General features: G+C 47.3%; 1 protein-coding gene across 1 annotated transcript in view; it reads left to right on the forward strand.

Moving 5' to 3' along the window:
* LOC144683429 (uncharacterized) overlaps positions 1 to 14,792 on the forward strand; it is a 327,293-nt gene extending 312,501 nt beyond the window's left edge. The window contains exon 5 of the transcript XR_013577256.1: positions 14,732 to 14,792. The gene's annotated coding sequence lies outside the window, so the exon portion shown is untranslated. The remainder of the gene's footprint in view (positions 1 to 14,731) is intronic.
* Positions 14,793 to 20,476: the final 5,684 nt, after the last annotated feature.

Consider the following 20,476-nt stretch of genomic DNA (forward strand, 5'->3'; position numbering starts at 1 on the left):
GGCTGCCACCATAGACCATTTGCGGCAGAGTTTTGCAGTGCATGGGTTGCCGGGGGTCCTTGTGTCCGACAACGGGACCGCTTTTACCAGTGGGGAGTTCCACGGGTTCACGACCCTTAACAGCATTACCCATATCAAAGCCTCACCCTACCACCCAGCATCGAACGGCATGGCTGAGTGGGCAGTCCAAACCTTTAAATCCAGGTGGGCAAATATGGAAGGGGATTCCATCGGCATGAGATTGTCACGGTCCTTGTTTGCACACCGGACCACGCCACACACTACGACTGGCATTGCCCCTGCAGAACTACTAATGAAGAGACGTCTCTGCACCCACCTGATCCTTATCCGGCCGAATTTAGAGGGGAGGGCGGAGAATAGCCAAGAGGTGCAGAAGACCAGGCACAATGGTCATGGTTGCGAAAGAACTTCCACGGTGGGAGATGTGGACCTCGTGAAGAACTTTGGAGATGAGTCCAATTGGCTGTTAGGCGAGGAGAGTACAGTAACTGGACCCCACCTCCTATAACGTATCAGTAAACGGCCGAATAATTAGATGACATATGAATCATCTCCACAAAAGAACACCAGTCCCACAAGAAGAAATGCAGTCTTCATCAACACTTGAGTTTGTGCTGCATGTAGAGGACAGGCCACGTGATTTGGAAGCACCTGTGGGGCCTATGGGACCCGAGGGGGTCGGGGAGACAAACCTGCCAATTTCCACTGAGAAACCTAGTGGACAATTGCCTCTGAAAAGGAGGTCTCGGAAACACCAGCTGAGGTTGTTGGGCTACCACGCTCAACCTGTCAAAGAAGGGTCTCCTGAGAGACTTGACCTGTAGATAGTTATTGTGTAAATAGTTAATGTGTTTTAAGCTTGTTAGCTGTACTTTTGAGTAAAGGGGGAGGGGTGTGGTAAAGTGAGGTACCCTCTTCCTTTAAGAGAATGCAAGTGTACTGATCATGTGACAGCTCTGACGAATCACTGTATAGCGTGGGCAACTGGGAACAATAGGTGTAGTTCTGGAGGTTTCTGAGTGAGCACGTATGATCTGGTGCCCTGCCCTATGTCTCAATAAACCATCACTGTTTATTCTTACATCAGTCTCTCCCCATTATTGAATGCAAGCAGCAATTGATGAGAATATAAGAAGGCGTGCAATTAGAGTTTGGATGGCCAATGAATTCATTTATCCAAGACATAAAAGATTCAACACAGAAAGGCTCCTTTCATGAAGCAGGGCTGCACTGACACCAAGCCTGACATCAGCCTCAACCTTGGGAGAGTGATGACTAGATGCCAAAGGTTTGACATGGACATTTGCAGATGTCTTACTGCCTGAAGTCAGCGTTATAGGTAATATCAAACCTGTTGGGACATCTACACCAGCATCCTTCCTACTGTGTGTTATTACCTCCTAATGCGTTCAGCAACATGTGGTCCAACCTCAAGCAAAGATGCTCAGGACACAAAGGCAGGAGTATATTTTTTGAGACAGATTCTTAGATTATATAATGTTTGGACTCAAACTGCAAATATTTCATGATATTGCAATTGTCTAAATGGGAAAATTGTCTTTAGCAACTTCTAAATAATCAGCAACTTAAAAAGCCTATCAACACTGGCTTTTCTCATTAACCACCTTTGATAATGTCCATGGTGTTGCTCATGCCAGAGTGCCATAGGTTTGATCGCATTCCCTTTATACAGGGCACTAGGTGGCACACTTGCCCACCTTCGAGCTCTTTCAATCTTAGGACCTGGCTTTGACTCTCACCCAAACAGAAAGGATGAAGGAAATTGCCTGTGTCAGGCAGGGTAAAAGAGAGCCCAGATACGAATGGGTGTGAGGCCACAGTGAAAGAAAAAGCCCATAATTTTGCCAAAACTGGCCATTACAATCAGGATGAAGTTATTAGTCCCTGTAAGAAACAGGCATGACACATTCACATTGACCAGACAGGTTTCTGAATTTGATGGTGTATCTTATTTTATTTTTAAATTCATTCTTGGCAGATGGTCATCACTGGCATGGTCATCATCAATTGTCCATCCCCGGTTGTCTCTAAACAACCAAGTAGCTCATTAGGCCATGTCAGAAGTCAGTTGTCAACTACCTTGGTGTGTAGGTCAGACCGGGTAAGGACAGCAGATTTCCTTCCCCTATGGATCATTAATGAAACAGTTGTGATATTTTTGCAGCAATTAAACAGCTTAATAGTCGCTTTTACCAGCTCTTTATTTTCTAAAAAACTAAGTTCAAATTCTCAGACTGCCACAATGGGATTTGCATTCACATCCTCTGGAATACTAGCCCAGTAACATAACCAATACACCATTGTACCCTCGCTAACTGGGCTGTTTCTGTATCTGATTGTTTGAGGTGATGATAAAAATGTGGTCAACGGGCCCTTATTCACCAGTGAACCCACAATCTTCTGAATCAGGGGCAGAAATGCTACCCACTGAGTCAGACCAATCACACACATGCACGCACACACACACACACACACACTTGCTCTGGGGGAGGTGATGGTGTAGTGGTATTGTCGTTAGATTAGTGACCCCAGACCCCAGGGTAATGTTATGGGGACCTGGGTTTGAATCCCACTATGGCAAATGGTGGAATTTGAATTCAATAAAAATCTGGAATTAAAAGCCTAATGATGACTATGAAACCATTGTCTTAAAAACACATCTGGTTCACTAAGGAAGGAAACCTGCTGTCCTTACCTGGTCAGGCCTACACATGTGACTCCAGACCCACAGAACTGTGGTTGACTCTTAAATGCTGGCCTAGCCAGAGATGCCCACATACAATGAATTTAAAAAAAAAACTCTCATTCACTGACACTAACCTGTGCAGCTTGTCCACACACATATTCTCATTCTTTCACACACAGTTGGAAAGGGGTAATTATTAGGGGCAGGAATAGGGTTACTTCATCATTTCCTAATTTGAAGACACTCAGGCTACTTATAGCAAACACCTGCTGCCATGGCTCCATCTGAAGTCAGTCAAACTCTTGCCACAGACCAGGGTTCAAATCTGACATCTCCCTGGAGCTCACTACACCATCAGGGAGCTGAAGTCTGCAGAAATTCGCTCCATATAAAAAAAAAGAACTTGTGTATAATCTGAGCAAAGACAATAGAAACCAACCAAGCTTGGCTGATTTCAGGTTTTGAATCTTACTACTGAGTCATGTCAGTTGAAATGAAGAATGATGAGTCAACATCTGCTTTTATAGTTGGCTGATTTGTTATCTTGTTTCTTAGGAAGTCATTGCCCACATGGGTGCCTCTGTGTCTTGTATTATTCGGCTTGGATTCGTCTCTTTTGTCGTGCTGTTTGTACGTTTTTTCTCTTTCAGGTTTTGTATTCACAAAGCCTGAAAATTATACAAATGGGAATGCTTGTGCCGGAACTGATCACTGAGCTGGAGCAGACAGCTAGGCTCAAGGCACTGCCGATGTTGGATCAGCGACCTCCTTTACACCAGCCCCGGCAATGGTGAAAACTGTTTGGATTTTGGGCCAATTACCTAGGAAGGTCTCTCAAGTGGGAGAAGGAGGAGAGGTCGTGTGTGTTACTGAGGGAAGGGGGGCATTCAGGAGGTGCAGGGAAGGGGTGGAAAACCTACAAGATTTTACCATGAATTCTCTGATCCATGACCTCTTGAGAGCAGCACCTCCAGCCCACCCTGACCATAAGCACAAGATTGCTGAATATTCCCTGAGATCCTCAAATGTGTTTCAAGTGGTTTACATGACACTGATGGAAATATTTGTTGGGAATCTATTGCTTCCGTATTATTATAATAGTTGGTATAAAAAGTGATGATCTCATCAAAGATCAGAGGGTAGATTTTCCTAATCCTTACCTCCCACCTCTTCTGCCCCTAGTGCTACACCTTTGGGTGCTCTGCTGAAGGGCACCCCAAAATACAAGGTGCTGTGCAATCTGGCCTTTGAACCCTCACTGACCCAGAAGTTGGTCGGGAGTGGGAAGGCTTAAAGAAGGAAAAAGAAATCGAGGGACAAAAAGGTGTAGGGAGGGAATTGCAAAGCTTAGTGTCCAGGCAACAGGAAGACATGGCCAGCAATGGAGGGATGACAACTGGGGATGAACAAGAGGTGGGAATTGGAGGAGTGCAGAGATCTTAGTGGATTGTATCAGCTGGAGGAGGTTATAATGATAAGCAGGGGCCAGACCCTGGAGGGATTTGAACACAAGGGTGGAAGTTTTACATTTGAAACGTTGGTGGACCTGGAGCCAATGTAGGCCAGCAAGTGCAGAGGTGAATGGGACTTTCTCTTTTGGCCTCGCCTGCCTTGAGCAATGATATCGAAATGGCTGAGGGGTTTGAATACAGTCCAGTAATGAAACTGTCTGCAGCTGTATAAAGGGGTGTGCATGAGATGAGGTCAGACAAATTCAATCCGGTTACTACATCACAAACTACCCTCAAAATTGGCAATCTCACTCAGTGGGGTCAGAGGCTGACTGGTGTGAGCATTGAAAGATGTCACCTCCATGCAGTTTGAGCTGGGTTTTGAAGGTTGGGCTAACGCTTGTCATAAGGACAGAATTTTACGTTTAATTGTGCTGTATGCCTGACTTGAGAGTGTGATTTCTTTCTTGCATGAATAATTTTTAGCGCAGGCTGCACATGATATGTTTGCTGGCTGCCCCGAATAGGGAACATTTCTATTCTCCGACACTTAACATCCCTGACCAAGATGAGCACAGGATGGAACAGGGAGAAACCTCAATGCAACAGGGAAGTATTCGCATGGAATCAACATTAAGGCAGAGCCGTACATCTTGCTGACTACAGAGAGTGAATATATACAGACATGACAAAACATATCTGATGTTCAATTAATTTTCTTAAGTTGCTGGCTAATAAGCCAATCACAAATTGTCAGTGATGTTGGAAATGGAAGTCTGTGCTCTTGAACCTTCTCACAGCCGAGTCCTTTTATATATCAGTGTAGCTGGACATGCAATCGGCTCGATTCCCTTTCAGTATCTGGGAACCTACAGCACAACAAATACATATCAACCTGCACACAAAGCAAATTTCCCTGGGTATTTTAAAAGACATCAAACATGAGGATGCTCATTGGCTGAGCTTCACTGCACCCCCTTGCTACAGAGAAGCATCGTTCCGATGATGTTGATGGTGCTGGCTGTTTTATACGCCCCTTTATAACATTAAGATCTAGATTATTTGGTGAGTCTTGTGTTCAATTTCAATTATAATAGCAAGGAGTAGTCACTCAATCCAATTAACCCAAACGCATTGGTTATCTTGCGTTTCATTGAAACATTCAAAAGCGTTATTGATTTTCGTTAGGCAAGGGTATTAAGGGTGATGTAATCAAGGGGAGGTGGGGTAGGTGCAGTTTAAAATACAGATCAGCCATGATCTAATCGAAGGCTTGAGGGGCTGAATGGCCTCCTCATGTTCCTATGACTTGGCTCCAAATTGTCCCAAATTCTCAGAATTTCCTTCACAGAAGCATAATGAGATAAAAATATTGATAATAAGCCAAATGAGGAGATATTAGGACATTTAATGGAACAATTAGTCAAAGAAGTAGGTTCACTGTAGTGTTTTGAAGAAGGAGAGATGGATGGCGAGGCAAAGAGGTTTGAGGAGGAAATTCCAGAGCTTTGGTCCTAGGCAGCTAGAGACATGGTTACCAGTGGAGGAATGAAGGAGGTGGAGGATGCAGAGTTGGAAGGATGCAGAATCCTTGGAAGGCTGTGGGGCTAGAGGAACTTACAAAGATGGGAGAGGCTATGGAGGGATTTTAACACAAATATGAGAATTTTAAAGTCGAGACATTGGTGGCCTGGAAGCCAATGTTGGTCAGCAAGCAAAAGTTTAGGTGAAAGGAACTTGGTGCAGGTTAGGATATGGGCAGCACCGTTTAGATTCTCACTGGAGCTAAAGCAGAGACAGTATCTCCAGCAGAGGTTGGCAAGTCATGGATAAGAGGAGGCCAGAGCCACTCTGTCTGAGAGCTAACAGCATTAAGTAAGTATCAAATATGGCTTAGTGCCATACTACATGGAATTATAGAAAAATACAGCACAGACAAAGGCCATTTGGTCCATCGTGCCTGGACTAGGTGATGCATTAACTCAATAAGCTATTGGAAAGGACTAAGCTTAGTTAAAATAAGGAAAGTGGAAGTTGTTGATGTCAGCTGGATCTGTAATTCAGAAGGCCATGTGAAATGTTATTTGGGATTCAAACTACGTTCTGCATTAAGTTAACCTTCAGGATGTATTAATCATTGCTAGGATTATTTTCTGTCCCACTGACAGGCCCGCTAAGCACAGACTGGTTCGAATGAGCTTTCTCCTCCCACTCCCAGAGGGAATAAATTACTCTCACTTTCAGTGGCCTCTACTCATCAACTCAAGCTTTGGAATGCAATTATTCACCAAAATTAAAGCAATGGCAGTCACATCAGTTTCATTCCATCTTTAACCTCCAAATTAGCATTACAGAGGAGCCTTTGTGCAACACTGAGCGACATCTATGTCATACTGTAAAGTACCTTATAGTCAGGTGAGGTAAAGGTTACAGTGAACACAGCATGTTATAGTGAGAGATAAGAACAACTTATATTCATATAGCGCCTTTAACATAATAAAGAATCCCAGGTTCTTCACAAGAGTATTATAAAACAAAGTTTAACACTGAGACACAGGTCAGATGATTAAAAGGTTAGTCAAAGAGGTAGGTTTAAGGAATGTCTTAACAAAGGGAAGTGAGGTGGAGAGGTAGAAAGATACAAGGAGGGTATTCCAGAGCTTGAGGCCTAGGCAACTGAATCGTGATCACCAATGGTGACACAATTAAATCAGGGATATTCAAGTGGCTAGAATTAGATGAGTGCAGAGATCTCAGCAGGTTGTGGGGCTGGAGGAGATTATAGAGACAGGAGGGACGAGGCCATGGAGCAATTTGAAAATGAAGATGAGAATTTTGAAATCAAGATTTTGGATGATCGGGGGCCGATGTAGGTCAGCGAGCACAAGAGTGATAAGATGAGTTAACTCATGGGCAGTTGAGTTCTGGAAATCCTTGATAGAATGGAGAACAATCAGGAGTGCATTGGAATAGTCAAATCTGGAGGTAACAGAGGCATGAATGAAGATTTCAGCAGCCTGTGAGCTGAAACAGGGACAAAATCAAGCAAGCTATTAGGTAGGAATAGGTGGCCTCAATGATGGCACAGATATGTGGTGCAAAGATCACCTCAGGTCAAATATAACACCAAGGCTTAGTCTCAGACTGTTGATAGTGAGAGGGATGGTGTCAATGGCTAGGGAACAGAGTAATGTTACAGTGAATAATGTGTATTAGTGACAGTGGGGCTGGTTTTCCCTCCCTTCGCTGGCTGGGAATGATATGGTAAAGTGCAAGGATTGTTACCATTGGCCCAGTTACTACTGGGCGTAGAATTTAAAGGAACCACTGCATGCCACTGAAAAAGGAGAATTAAAACAGATTTCCAAAATGATTTTTTTGGGGTCCAGAAGACTCACTAATGCTCCTCTGAGCCACACAAAAAGCAACATCTTTCCACACAATACCCAACCCTCTGTGGCATTCCCCGAGAGATTTCCCTATCCCCCTCATTAACATAGCTGCATTATCTGGGCAAACACAGTTTAGCTGTCGGATTTCTCACCCTCCCCGAACAGCGAGCTGCTCCAACACCCGGCTAATAAACACCACTTCCAATCCATTGCACCTCCTGCATCTGAAACACTTGCTCACTTGAAAATCGTCGCCAGTGTGTTAAATGGAGCAGTGTGGTAGAATGGGAGGCAATGTTGTCACCGGTAATATTGTATAATGAGCACTGTAATATAGTTAGAAGGTATTTGTTATTTAAAATATGATTTGTTAATTAGTGCGAGAATTGTTGGTTCAGGTATGGAATGCTCAGCTGTCACACAGGAGCGGAGGGCTCGATTGCTAGCCCAATACAAGACCCTTTATCTTTTTTAACATGTTTACCCAGAGAGTGATTGAAGTGTGGAACTTGATAACACAGGAACTAGTTGAGACAATTAGGATAGATACATTTAAGGCAAAGTTAGATAAGTACATGAGGGAAAAGGCATAGGAGGATATGCTGATAGGATGAGATGAAGTTGGGTGGAATGCCGCTCATGTGGAGCATTAACACCAGCATGGACCGGTAGGGCTGAATGGCCTGTTTCTGTGCTGTAAATTCTATATTATTCTTAGGAAAGAGACATGGCCAGCATTTATTAACCGTCCCTAGGCATCTTCTTGAACCATGTGGTGAAAGTTTAATTCTTTGTTGCAGTTTATTACATCGAGTCACTTGGGACGACTCTTCACGGCCCAGTGAAGTGTTAATTGCACAAAAACGAAATACTACAAATACTGGAAATCTGAAATAAAGACAGAAAGTGTTGGAATTACTCAGCAAGTCTGGCAGCATCTGTGGAAACAGAAACAGAGTTAACGTTTCTAATGAAAGGTTGGCCTGAACGTTGGGCAGCAATTTAATGCTCTTCCCCGGGAACGGGCTGGGAAGCAAGGACTGTTTAATCGGATGGGAAGGCACACGGTGGAGATCCCGTTGCCTCCCCAATTCCCATGATTAAGCCAGGGGCGGGGAAGGTCGAGGTCGGCTTTCCTGCCCCAAAAGCTAACTGAGGCCTTTAAGTGGCCACTTAAGGAGCCCATGGCATGCGGTGAAACCACCAGGTATACCCTAGCCAGCCTGCCAGTGAGCTGAGGGTGGCATTCCCTCCTGTTCGGACATCCTGTGCCCAATGGAGGGCCCAGCTGGCAGCAAGGGCAGTGCCACAGGTAGAACCCCCCCACCCCTTCCCAACCCTCCACACCGACCTCCTTCTCCCAAATCTCGCCAGGGCTTGTCTGACTGGCCCTTGAGAGGCTGCCCCATTCAGCTGGGGCTTCTATGGTTAGTCCTCACCCTGGGCCTCCTGCAGTCCCATCAGTGGCCACTGTTCCCAGTGGTGCTGCTGGGTCTGAAGAGTTGCTGACCCTCTGATTGGCCAGCAGCTCGTGCAGATGGGATTCTTGTTCTGAAGGAGCCTGGAACCCTGGTGGTCTGATTGGAATTTAATCCCACCTGGATTCCTGGAAATGGCTGCAGAGGGGTTGTCACCAGCTCTCCAGACACTGGACAGGGCCACCACTATGGCCATGAAATTCAGCCCGTTAATTCTGTTTTTCCCTCCACAGTTGCTGCCAGACCTGCTGAGCGTTTTTTGTTTATATATAAGAGTTGACCACTCTGGTTTGGAATGAGAATTACATACACGCCTGGATTTTTCCCTTCAAGGCAGGTAGGGGGAGTTGAGAAAATTCCCGGTTCGGCCCACCTGCCTTGGGAGAAAGTGCTCAAAAGGCGGGATCTTCATTACTGGGGTGGGTTGGGGGTACGGGCTGAAATCGGGCCCGTCAACTCGAGAAGGAGTTCAAAGACAGCCACAGGGGCTACCAGGTGCGGAAGGTGGCCTGTTTAAAAGGGCTCCCTTGGTGCAGTGGGATTTTGTCCTGGTGAAAAAAATACAAAGGCCCTCCAGCCCTCACCCCCTCACACTCCAACCACTCCCATGACCCTTCCATGCCGCCTCATTGCCCCACCCACCCCCCAAGTCCCTTCACACTCCCCATGCCAAGCTTTGCCTTCCACCCACCCCCTATGTCCCCTCCTGCCCTCATGCATACATGATGAGGGTTGGCTAAGAGCTCAGGCAGTTATTAGAATACTAGAACAGCTGTGCCCCAGAGGGAACATTTTTTGATTGACAGTGCAGGCTCTCTGATCTCTGAGGTCAATTTCACAATGTTTGTTGACACAAGTTAAGTGGTTTAAAGTATTTGTTGTTTGTGGTTTTTGAAACTTCCAAGGGCTTGGATGATTGATGCTTTTATTAGATTGCAGTCCAGACTTTTTTCATGCATAGGAGAAAGTTATCAAGGGGTTACATTTTTTCCAGGCTTTTTTTTTGCTCATCCCACTATACATTATGGTTCTCGTTGGCTCTAGAAAGTGTACAGTGGGTCAATGGACATGGAAGTGCCAGAGCTTGGCATGGGGGGGCATGAGGGGCCAGAGGGGATGCATGGAAGGGCAGAGCTTGGCATGGGGGCACAAGGGAGCATAGAGGGTGTGTAGAAGGGCAGTGTTTGGCATAGGTAGCATATGGGGGACATATTACCTGGTTGGTGGTGCGGGGGGGTTTGTGGGGCTACCTTGGCATGGGAGCATGAGGGGGACCTTTTGAAATTTCCCTTTAAAAAGGTCCCCTCATGCACATGAGGGTTCACGGCTCCTCTAAGGAGCTGTGAACCACGACTCTTTATAAACCTGGCCCGATTCCATGAAAGTTGCAGAGGAATAGGACGTGCCTATCTCCACAATGGAGCCAGCCAGGTCGGGATTGCTGGGCGTGGGCTTTTGACAGGACCAAGCTCACACCCTTTAAAGGCACTGCTGAAAATTAAACAGCCCGGGAAGGGAGTCGAAAATCCTGGAATCAGGACCCGTCCGCCATTTTGAAAGGGCTCCCAAGTCAACCCAACTCGGTGAAAATCCAGCCAACGGGCCCAGGCCGGATAAGGACGGCAGGTTTAACTTCCCAAATAGAATGTTAGTGAAGCCGCTGGGACAATCCAACAGCTTCATGGTCGCTTCTATTTGTGGTGATATCCTTGTGCTTTCCATATGTCACACAAATGAGGCACATGGGTTTTGTTTACTTGGGGACCTCTGATGGGGTTTATTCACAGCTAAATCAGTACAAGCAGTCCAGCAATCTCTGGACCCATCCTGTTGTCTAGGGAACTACAGTGCAGAGAGAGAGAGGCCGTGGGTCCTGCCCACAAGATGATATCCAGGTGCTTGGCTCATCTGCATGTTGAGCTTCTTAAAGGGACACCAAATAAATCAGCAGTGATGTTAATACAAGTAAATGATCAAATGCCCTCCACAACCATTGCTCTGTAGAATATTTCTTTTCCGGCGTATTTCAAACAGAAGAAGGTTTTTATAGTGAACTTTTGCTGGACTTGATACATTTCCGTTGTGTCAGGAACTGGCAGGCTCATTGGTAGTTTGTTGAGACTGAGAGTGTGTGAGGAGTGAGAGAGAGCGTGGCTGTGGTTTCACACCTCCCCTGGGAGGTAGGTGGAGGGTACGAAAAATTGAACGGGACGGTGGGGATGCCGAGATGTCGCTTTCCCGCCTCCGCTGGTAAAGTCCCTGCGGAGAGATGGGTGGCATGTGGCCCGTCCCCACTTAGGCCAATTAGTGGCCACTTAAGGGTCTCTTCCCTCCCCTAAGGCCTTGACATCCTTCCTATGGCCTGGCGCCCGGAATTGGACACAACGCCCCAGCTGGGGGCTAACCAGTGATTGATAAAGGTTTCAGCATAGCCTCTTCGCTTTTGTGCTCAATGCCTCTATTTATAAAGTCCACGGTCCTAAGTGTTCTTGCAAACAACCTTATCAGCTGTATAATAATTAGCACCAGATAATTAGAAACTCGAAATGAGACATCGAAGTAATAACTGCATAAATAACAATATCTCCAATTTGACGGCAAAAATCTATCACAGCTCTTTGCCCGTTCCATTTTCTCCGGATCTAATGAACTGAAAGGGCGCTATTACATTTGACAGGACTACGTAAGCATTGAGCAACATTGCACCATCCATTTGCCCAACAGAAAACCTAATGTGCGGATTAAGGTAGAAAACTTAAAAGCATTGCGAAAGTATCATCAGTTTATTGTAATACCAGGGCCAGGTGTTTTTTGATCATTGTACATTGGCTATTGACCCAATTCTGCCCTCAACGCTCTCCCAATCCATCATTATATTGACACATTAGAAATAGCCTATTCTTTTGTGGGAGGCTGGTGTAATTTAAGACTAATGATTCTGTCCTTAGGCAATTGCTTCATAAATTTCATGGAATTTAGTTGGATCCACTCACTCCTGGTAACTCAGATCTAATAAAATAATGAAGAAATTAATGAGTTCTGTTGTGTAATAAATTCCCTGAAGCACCTCACACATACAAACAGGTCGGCAGCAACTAACTCCTTCTGTTGGTAGGGAACTTTTGGTGGGGATATGTTCCCCCTGCCGTTACCATGGGAACAGGCTGTCCACTGATGACCTCTAAACCACCCTGTGAGAACATCTCTATCATGTCTTGAACCTGAAAGAAAAGAAAGCCTTGTTAAGGGATAATAATTACAATTACCCAGCCCCCAATGCCACTTTAAATCACTGAGAGAGAGCTAATGGGGAACTTGAAACATCATTAATCTCGAAATAAAAGAACTTTTGTCTATGTAATATCGCATCACGTCCCAAAGTGCTTCTCAATGAATTAATTTCTTTGTAGTCCCTGCTGTCTTGCAGCAACATGCCCACAGCAAGATCCACAAACAGTGATAGGAGAGGTGTGCTCATAATCTGCTTTTGGTGGTGTTGAATGAAGAATGAATGTTGGTCAAGGCACCAAGGAGAACTCCCCTTGCATGTCCTCCAATAGGCATTTCAGAATCTTTTAAGTCTTATGGAGCCCTGGTTGAATAGGCCAATTTTGACTTGCCATGAAATTCAGATGGGAGTTGGGGATTAGTGGGTTCAGAAGCTCCACCAATTTCATGATCATTTTGAAAGCATCAGGGAGTGTTAAACCAACACTCGTAGCTAGATTATCATTGGAATTGGGTGAGGGGTGAGAGGAGGGGTGGAAGCAGGGAAGGATAAGCAGAGCTCCTGTATTAAGTGAAATGTTTTTTACTTGCACATTAGGAACTGGACATTACAAGGGTCCCCCTGACCGGAGCAAGTGCATAGTAGTAAAAACCTTCCAAGGTCTCCTCTGACATTTGAAGTTGTATTCTGGGAGAATGTTTCAGCGAGTCTGAAGAGCAGCCATTGCATCACCATACCAACTTGAGTATTTATCGGATATAACATCGCTTCTTCTGAGACACGTGACACTTGTGACCCTCTCTTTTTCTTCAAGGGCTTGATTGATGTATCGCATTCTGTTAGCACTTCCTATCATTATTTCATAAATATTTCCAATGACTTTTACCGCGTCATTAGGGATGCTTTGAGCTCATCCCAAAAAGAAAGATATATATTTATTTATGCAGGTACAAGAGCACTTTAAATCCCCATGATGTTGTCTGAATTTCCCTCATGTGGAATTGGCTGTCTGCAAAAAGTAATTAATGGGTATGTCTGGTTATCTGATGGGGAACAGAATTGAAGCTTGCAAGAAGGTGGAAATAACTTACATTTATGTCATTCTTTATCATGTCTCTTAGAAGTTTCCCAAGCTCTCTTCACATAAGGAGTTACTTTGGAGTCCAGCAACTGTTGTTATGTCAGCGAGTGGAATGGCCAGTTTGTTTGGTAAGATCATTCACGCAGCACTCAGATGAATAATCAATTAATGCAGTTTCTAAAGGATGGTCATTGAGTAAAGGAAGTACAGATAGGGGCCTAACCTATTCTTTAAATATTGTGATCCTTAATAACCATTTGAACCAGTTAACATCTCACTCAGGGGACAATCACCCAGGGCACTGGAAGAATTCCCTTTCACTCTTTGTCCTAACTCACACCAAGTCCCATTCATAGAAACATAGAAAAATAGGAGCAGGAGTAGGCCATTCGGCCCTTCGAGCCTGCTCTGCCATTCATTATGATCATGGCTGATCATCCAACTCAATAGCCTGCTTCTGCTTTCTCCCCATATCCTTTGATCCCTTTCGCCCCAAGAGCTATACCTAACTCCTTCTTGAAAACATACAATATTTTAGCCTCAACTACTTTCTGTGGTAGCAAATGCCACAGGCTCACCGCTCTCTGGGTGAGGAAATTTCTCCTCATCTCAGTCCTAAATGGTCTACCCCGTATCCTCAGACTGTGACCCCTGGTTCTGGACTCCCCCACCATCGGGAATATCCTTCCTGCATCTACCCTGTCTAGTCCTGTTAGAATTTGATAGGTTTCTATGAGGTTTCTATACCCATCACACTCCTTCCAGCCCGGTACCTGCTGACTTACATTGGCTCCCAGTCTGCCAATGTCTCCATTTTAAAATTCTTATCCTTGCTTTGAAATCCTACCATGACCTCACCTCTCAGCTTCTGTAATCTTTACCAGCCTAACAATCCCTCACGTTGTGGCTGCTTCTCCAGGTCTGGCCTCGTCACATCCCTGATGTTCATTGCTCCACCATTGACAGCTACCAAGGCCCTAAGAGTTGGAATTCTTTCCCTAAACCTGTTTACCTCCCTCTCTCCTCCTTGAAGAAGCTCTTTAACACTGACCTAGTTGATTACTCTGTCTGAGGATTTCCTTATTATTTTGTCTGATAATCACTCCTGTCAAGTGCCTTGAGATGTTTAAGATGATATTTTCCTTGGAGAGGAGAAGGCGAAGAGGGGATTTGATAGAAATTTTCAAAATCATGAGGGGCCTGGACAGGGTAGATAGGGAGAGACTGTTCCCACTCGTAAACTGATTGAGAACCAGAAGGCACAGTTTTAAAGTCTTTTGCAAAAGAAGCAAATGCGAGGGGAGAAAAAACCTTTTCACACAGCGAGTAGTTAGGGTTTGGAATGCACTGCCTGGGAGTGTGGTGGAGGCAGGTTCAATTGAAGCATTCAAGAGGGCATTGGATGATTATTTAAATAGAAACAATGTGCAGGGTTACAGGGAAAGGGCAGGAGATTGGTGCTAAGTTAAAATGCTCAGAGAGCCGGTGCAGACACGATGGGCCGAATGGCCTCCTTCTACACCGTAACAATTTTGTAATTCTGTTTTATTTTGTTAGGGTGCTATATAAATGCAAGTCATTGTTGTTGAACATCATGCATTCTATTACACCTTTTAAATGATGCCATCATTTAACATCTCATCACTCCCATAGTATTGTGTTAGGCTGTTGGTTCACATTATGGGCGGAATTTTCCCAAATTTGCACCAAGTGTGGTAGTGGGCGGGTAAAACAGCGTGCTGCCCGCCAACGGTGATGGCGAGTTTTCACTCCCGTATTGTCCCTCGCCCGCCTGTCATCACCCTGTCACCGCATCACGCCGGACGCCATGTTTAAAGACCAGCCACAAGCACAGTGCTCATTGCTTCCAGCTCATCACTGCTGCCTGGGAGACATGGCCCTCAAAGGCAAGAAGACTGAAGCCCCCCCCCCTCCCCGGTTTAATGATGGGTCCCTCAAGCGACTGCTGGATGCCATGGAAGCCCACTCGAATGTCCTGTACCCCTGCTCTGGCCACAGGATAGGCAGCAAAGTGACCAGTCTGCTTTGGGAGGCAGTGACAGTGATGGTCAGCGCCAACGCCCTTCAGAGGACAGACACCCAGTGCTGCAAGAGGATGAATGGTCTCTTCCATTCTGCCAGGGTAAGTCACTCTTCTCATCACTCTCAACTCACACACTCACAAACCCATCAGACATCTACAGGGACCTCGCCCACTGCCGGTTCAAGGGACATCACCGTTCACTCTCTCACGCTCACCGTCATTGTCCTCATCCCGTCCATGGGAGCACTCAGCACCCATACAGGCCAGGCACTTTTATCAACTAGCCCAGCAGGCATCCTGCTTCCACTCTCCATCTCTATTCATGCAGGACAAACTGGCACACAACAAGAGGGAGAGGTCGCAGACCAGTGGAGGAATACCCAAAATCAAGGTCCTCATTGGCTTTAAAACCAGAGCCATCCAGCTGGCCGGCGAGGATCTGGACCGGTCCTGTGATGACGGTGAGGTTGGTGCTGCTCTATCAAGTGAGGATCCAGAAATGCAACATCCATCAGACAACCATGCTGTGAGTGATGTGTCCTGTATCCTAGGCCACTGCCATACACTAATTATCTCCCCTTGCTTTCACAGGCACATCTGCCAAACAGCCGACAGAGTCCATGACTCAGGGCCTCCAATCAAGCCCTGAAGAAACCTCTGAAGAGGAATCTAGAGACACCCTCCCTGAAGTTCCATCACAGCGCCCACCCACACCCTCCACCAGTGCAGAGACACACGCCTCGGTGGGACCTAGCTTTAGAGTAGCCCTGGGATCACAATCTGGTGAGCACATCACACTGTCTGATCCACAGCAGGCAGCAGCAGGGACTTCCCAGGTCCCCGGCACTCGGAGGACTGCTGGAGGCCAGAAATTTGCTGAGTCCGAGTCAGATGATGAGCCTCTGGACTCAGTCATGTCACAGTCACTGGAGCTGCAAAGGCAAACTCAGGAACATCAGGAAGGGATGCCCATTGCACTCCTCAGGTTGCAAGGTACGATGGAGGAGTCCGTCCGCCTTCAGGCTGAGGTGATAGCGCCGGCATGTCAATGCACCGAGGTCAATACTGGTAGGATGGCGGCCGCCATGGAGACCTGGGTCCAGGACTTCGCTCCTGAGCTGCTGCGCAGGCTCAACTCCATCGCTGATGCCATAGTTGGCCTCCAACAGTGTGTATGCAAGAGGGGTGCTGGGCAGCTCAATCTCACTCCAGCTACCCCTGCTCCTCAAGGAGTCAGCCTGGGGCCCCCGGGCACTCATAGGGAAGAGGATCAGCAGGTGCACACTCTGGGCCCATCCATCCAGGTGACTCCGAGAGTGTCCGGCCCATCCCACTCCCCTCTTCCTGTGACCTCAGCAGCTCCAGCTCCACAGGCCGAGGAGGGTGTCACTGACACACAGCAGGGCCCTGAAAGCAGGCCGGGGTCTTCCAAGTCTTGGCCGTCCAGAGGCCCACCAAAGCCATCACAGACAGGGCGTCGCAGCCAGCAGGCTGCCCCCACCTCCACTGTGGATGTCCGGGGAGCACCAAGATGTAGCGGCAGGGTTAGGACAGTTAAGGAAATTATTTGCACAGCCTGGGCACGGGTATTAATCACTTGTACATAATGTTCACTATTGTCAATAAACTCCCAAGAATGTCTCCCTGCCTATGGCTCCTTGTTCTGATGAGCAGTGTTCTTGTCACTCAGATGTGAAACCTTTCTGCACAAGATAAAGGCAGGTGTCTCAGTCCAGGGCCTCTTCCCCGTGCTCTGTGCAACCTTCAGACCAAAGTGATGGTCCAGCCTCACACTCTCTGGATACATTACTGATGCCTGCGCCTCAATGGTGCTGGTCATTGCAGCCAGAATGTAGTGGGCAGACACCACAGAGTTCCCTCATTCTCTCCGTGTGCTCACAGCACCTTTAAAGCGGAGCTGGTCCCCATCTCTTCAGCATCTGTGACCACTGATGCTGTGCTCCAGCTCCTGAAAGGCTCAGAACATATAAAGTTTCATGGTTGCGTCTCTATGATATGACCCTGATCACAGAGTGCAAGCGATCTGCTCTCGGCGAGACAGGAGTCAGACATTCTCAGAGGCTATGTGAAGATCTATGGAGTGTCCTCACTGCACATCATCATCATCCTCCTGCAATCGAGTGACTTTTGGGGCCTCCCCAACCTCTCTATGACAGGAGCATTCTCACAGAGGGTATTCATGCTGCCATAAGCCAGACTAAAGCGAAACATTCACAATTACGATGTGAGGATCTATGGGGTCACCTCACTGCAAATCATCATCATTCTCCACAAATCTAGCAGCTCTGAGGGCCTCCTGAGCGCGCCTGCCTCATCTGGCCAGTGTGAGGGCCTCATCCCCATCATCGTTGCCTCCGAGGACTTCCTCAGCCTCATCCCCATTGGCATCATCTTCATCGGAGGAGACGTGCAGGTCCTTCATCTCCTCCTCAGCCAGTTTGTCTCCACATTGCAGCGCCAGGTTGTAAAGGGCGCAGCAGACAACGACGATGCGTGACACCCTCTGTGGACTATATTGCAGGGCTCCACCAGACCGGTCCAGGCACCGGAACCTCATTTTCAGCATCCCGATGGTCTGCTCCACCGAGTTGCGAGATGCTGCATGAGCCTCATTATAGCGTCGCTCTGCTGCAGTCTGAGGCCACCGCACGGGTGTCATCAGCCACGGCCTCTGTGGGTAGCCCTTTTCCCCGAAGAGCCATCCCTGTAGCCTCTGTGGACCTTGGAAGACTTCAGGGATCTGTGACCGACTGAGGATGTAGGCGTTGTGCACACTCCCTGGAAACCGTGTGCACGCCTGCAGGATGCGTTTCTGGTGGTCACACACCAGCTGCACATTCAGTGAATGGCGTGCTGTCCCACTGATGTGGACAGATGATCCAGCGGAGGTGGAAGACCCTGGCCGGATGGCCTGATAATGATATGCTGATGTATTACAATGAGGTTCCCGATGACCGATGTCGGGAAACGCGGCCTGCCGTTGGTGGGCTGAGTGGACAATCACGATCTGCCTTCCCGCCATTGTGAAACCAATTGCACCATATTGTCCGCTCAGGCCACCAATCACACCTGCCGTGAACAGGCATGGAAAGTACCTCCCTGTGTGAGAGTGGGACCTAGAACCCATTACTACCTGACTTAGAGACAAGGATGCTATCTAGTTTGGCACAGTATGAAAATGATGATGGTTAAATGGCCTATCAGAAACAATGGCTTCGGTCTCTATGTGGACCGTGGCAATATCATCTGCAGAATGCAATTTGTCACTGCTGAATGATGTAGGTTGTTCTCCTGGACATGTCCTACTTTCTGTGGGTAACACAGTGAAATTCTGAGGACAGGTTGTATAGATGAGGCATGTATTTCCTTGAGTATAGATTAAGGAAGGATTGAGTTGATGATTAGAGGGAATTGGTAGCTTAGAGAGTGAGAAACTATTTCCGCTGGCGGGGGAATCCAGAACAAGGGAGCTTGACCTTAAAATTAGAGCCAGGCCATTCAGGGGTGATGTAAGGAAGCACTTCTTCGCTCAAAGGGGGAGGGTGGTGGTGTAGTGTTAATGGCACTGGGCTAGTAATTTTGAGGAGCAGACTAATACTCTGGGGCTTGGGTTCAAATCTAGTGAAATTTCAATTCAATTATTAAATCTAGAACATGAAGTTACCCTCAGTAATAGTGACCATGAAACCATTGTCAGTTGTTGTAAAAACCCACCTGATTCGCTAATGCCCTTTAGGGAAGGAAATCTGCCACCCTTACCTGGTCTGGCCTGGAAATGTGACTCCAGACCCACAGCAATGTGGTTGACTGCCCTCCGAAATAGCTTAGCAAGCTACCCAATCCAAGGGCAATTAGGGGTGGACGACAAATGCTGGCCTTACCATCCTATGAAACAGGGGGTAGAATTTATAGTTTGACATGCAGGGGGTGGGCTCTGCATGTCTGCACGTAAAATGACACGCGGTGACATCACCGTGCGCCATCGCAATATTTCGCTGGGCAGGCACGTGATGAAGTCCAATGCGCGCCCGCCATTAATTAACGGGCCAGTTAAGGCCCTTTAGTCTTCAATCGACGGTGATTTTTAGGCACCCGTGCGATCTTCGGGTCTGCGCCCGCCCGCGCCTCCACCCGCTCTCTCCCCCCCAACACCCCCAGCCCCCAAACAACGGAAAACGCTGCTCAGTAAATAGAAACAACACAAAGGGCTGAATCTTCTGGCTGATGTGCGGGTGGCGGAGCCCACACATCAGCGCTTAAAATATCGTGCGAGCGTTCCCGACGTCAGCGCGTGGCATCGCGATGTGTCAGTCGGCGGGCGCGCTCAGCAGCGGGACGCCCGCCCGCCATTAATTAAAGGCCTCGTTAAGGCCATTAAGTGACCAATCGACCAGGATTTTGAGGGGCCCGGGCGAACTTTGGGTCGGCGCACGGGCCCGACGGGCAGGCGGGTAAGTGATTTTTTCCACAAACCTCATCCAGCAGGCGGGATGAGGTTTGATTTCGGTTTTAAAAAAGTTTTCTAAAGCGTTTGTGCACTTCATTAACATGTCCCATCTCGTGTGACATTTTCACATGAGGGGGTAATGTTAATGATTTTTTTATTTTTCTACTTTTAACGTCTCACCAGACTTTCAGCGATCTCCCTGAGGCAGCACTTTGCTTCAGGGATGTGTGCGCGCGTGCACGAAATAACGCACTCTGACAGTTGGGGAATCCCCACCCCGCACAGGAAGTGCATAGCGCTTCCCATCGGGCGGCCCGCCCACGTAAAATGGCGATGGGGCCTGTTTTGGCAGCGGCGATCGGCTGCCTGCCCACCACTGAGTCGGTCGGGCCCACCCACTCATCAAGGGCAAAATTCTGCCCAAAGGGTTGTGGAAATCTGGAACTGTCTCTCACAAAAAGCTGGCAGTCAATTGAAAATTTCGAAACTGAGACTGCTAGATTTCTGTAAGGATATGGAACCAAGGTGAGTAGCCATGATCTAATTGAACAGGCTGAAGGAACCCTGATGTTCCTATCCCACTGTACATGAGGTTCACCTCCCAA

Source organism: Cetorhinus maximus, chromosome 8, assembly GCF_964194155.1.
Source record: "Cetorhinus maximus chromosome 8, sCetMax3.hap1.1, whole genome shotgun sequence".
NCBI lineage: Eukaryota > Metazoa > Chordata > Chondrichthyes > Lamniformes > Cetorhinidae > Cetorhinus > Cetorhinus maximus.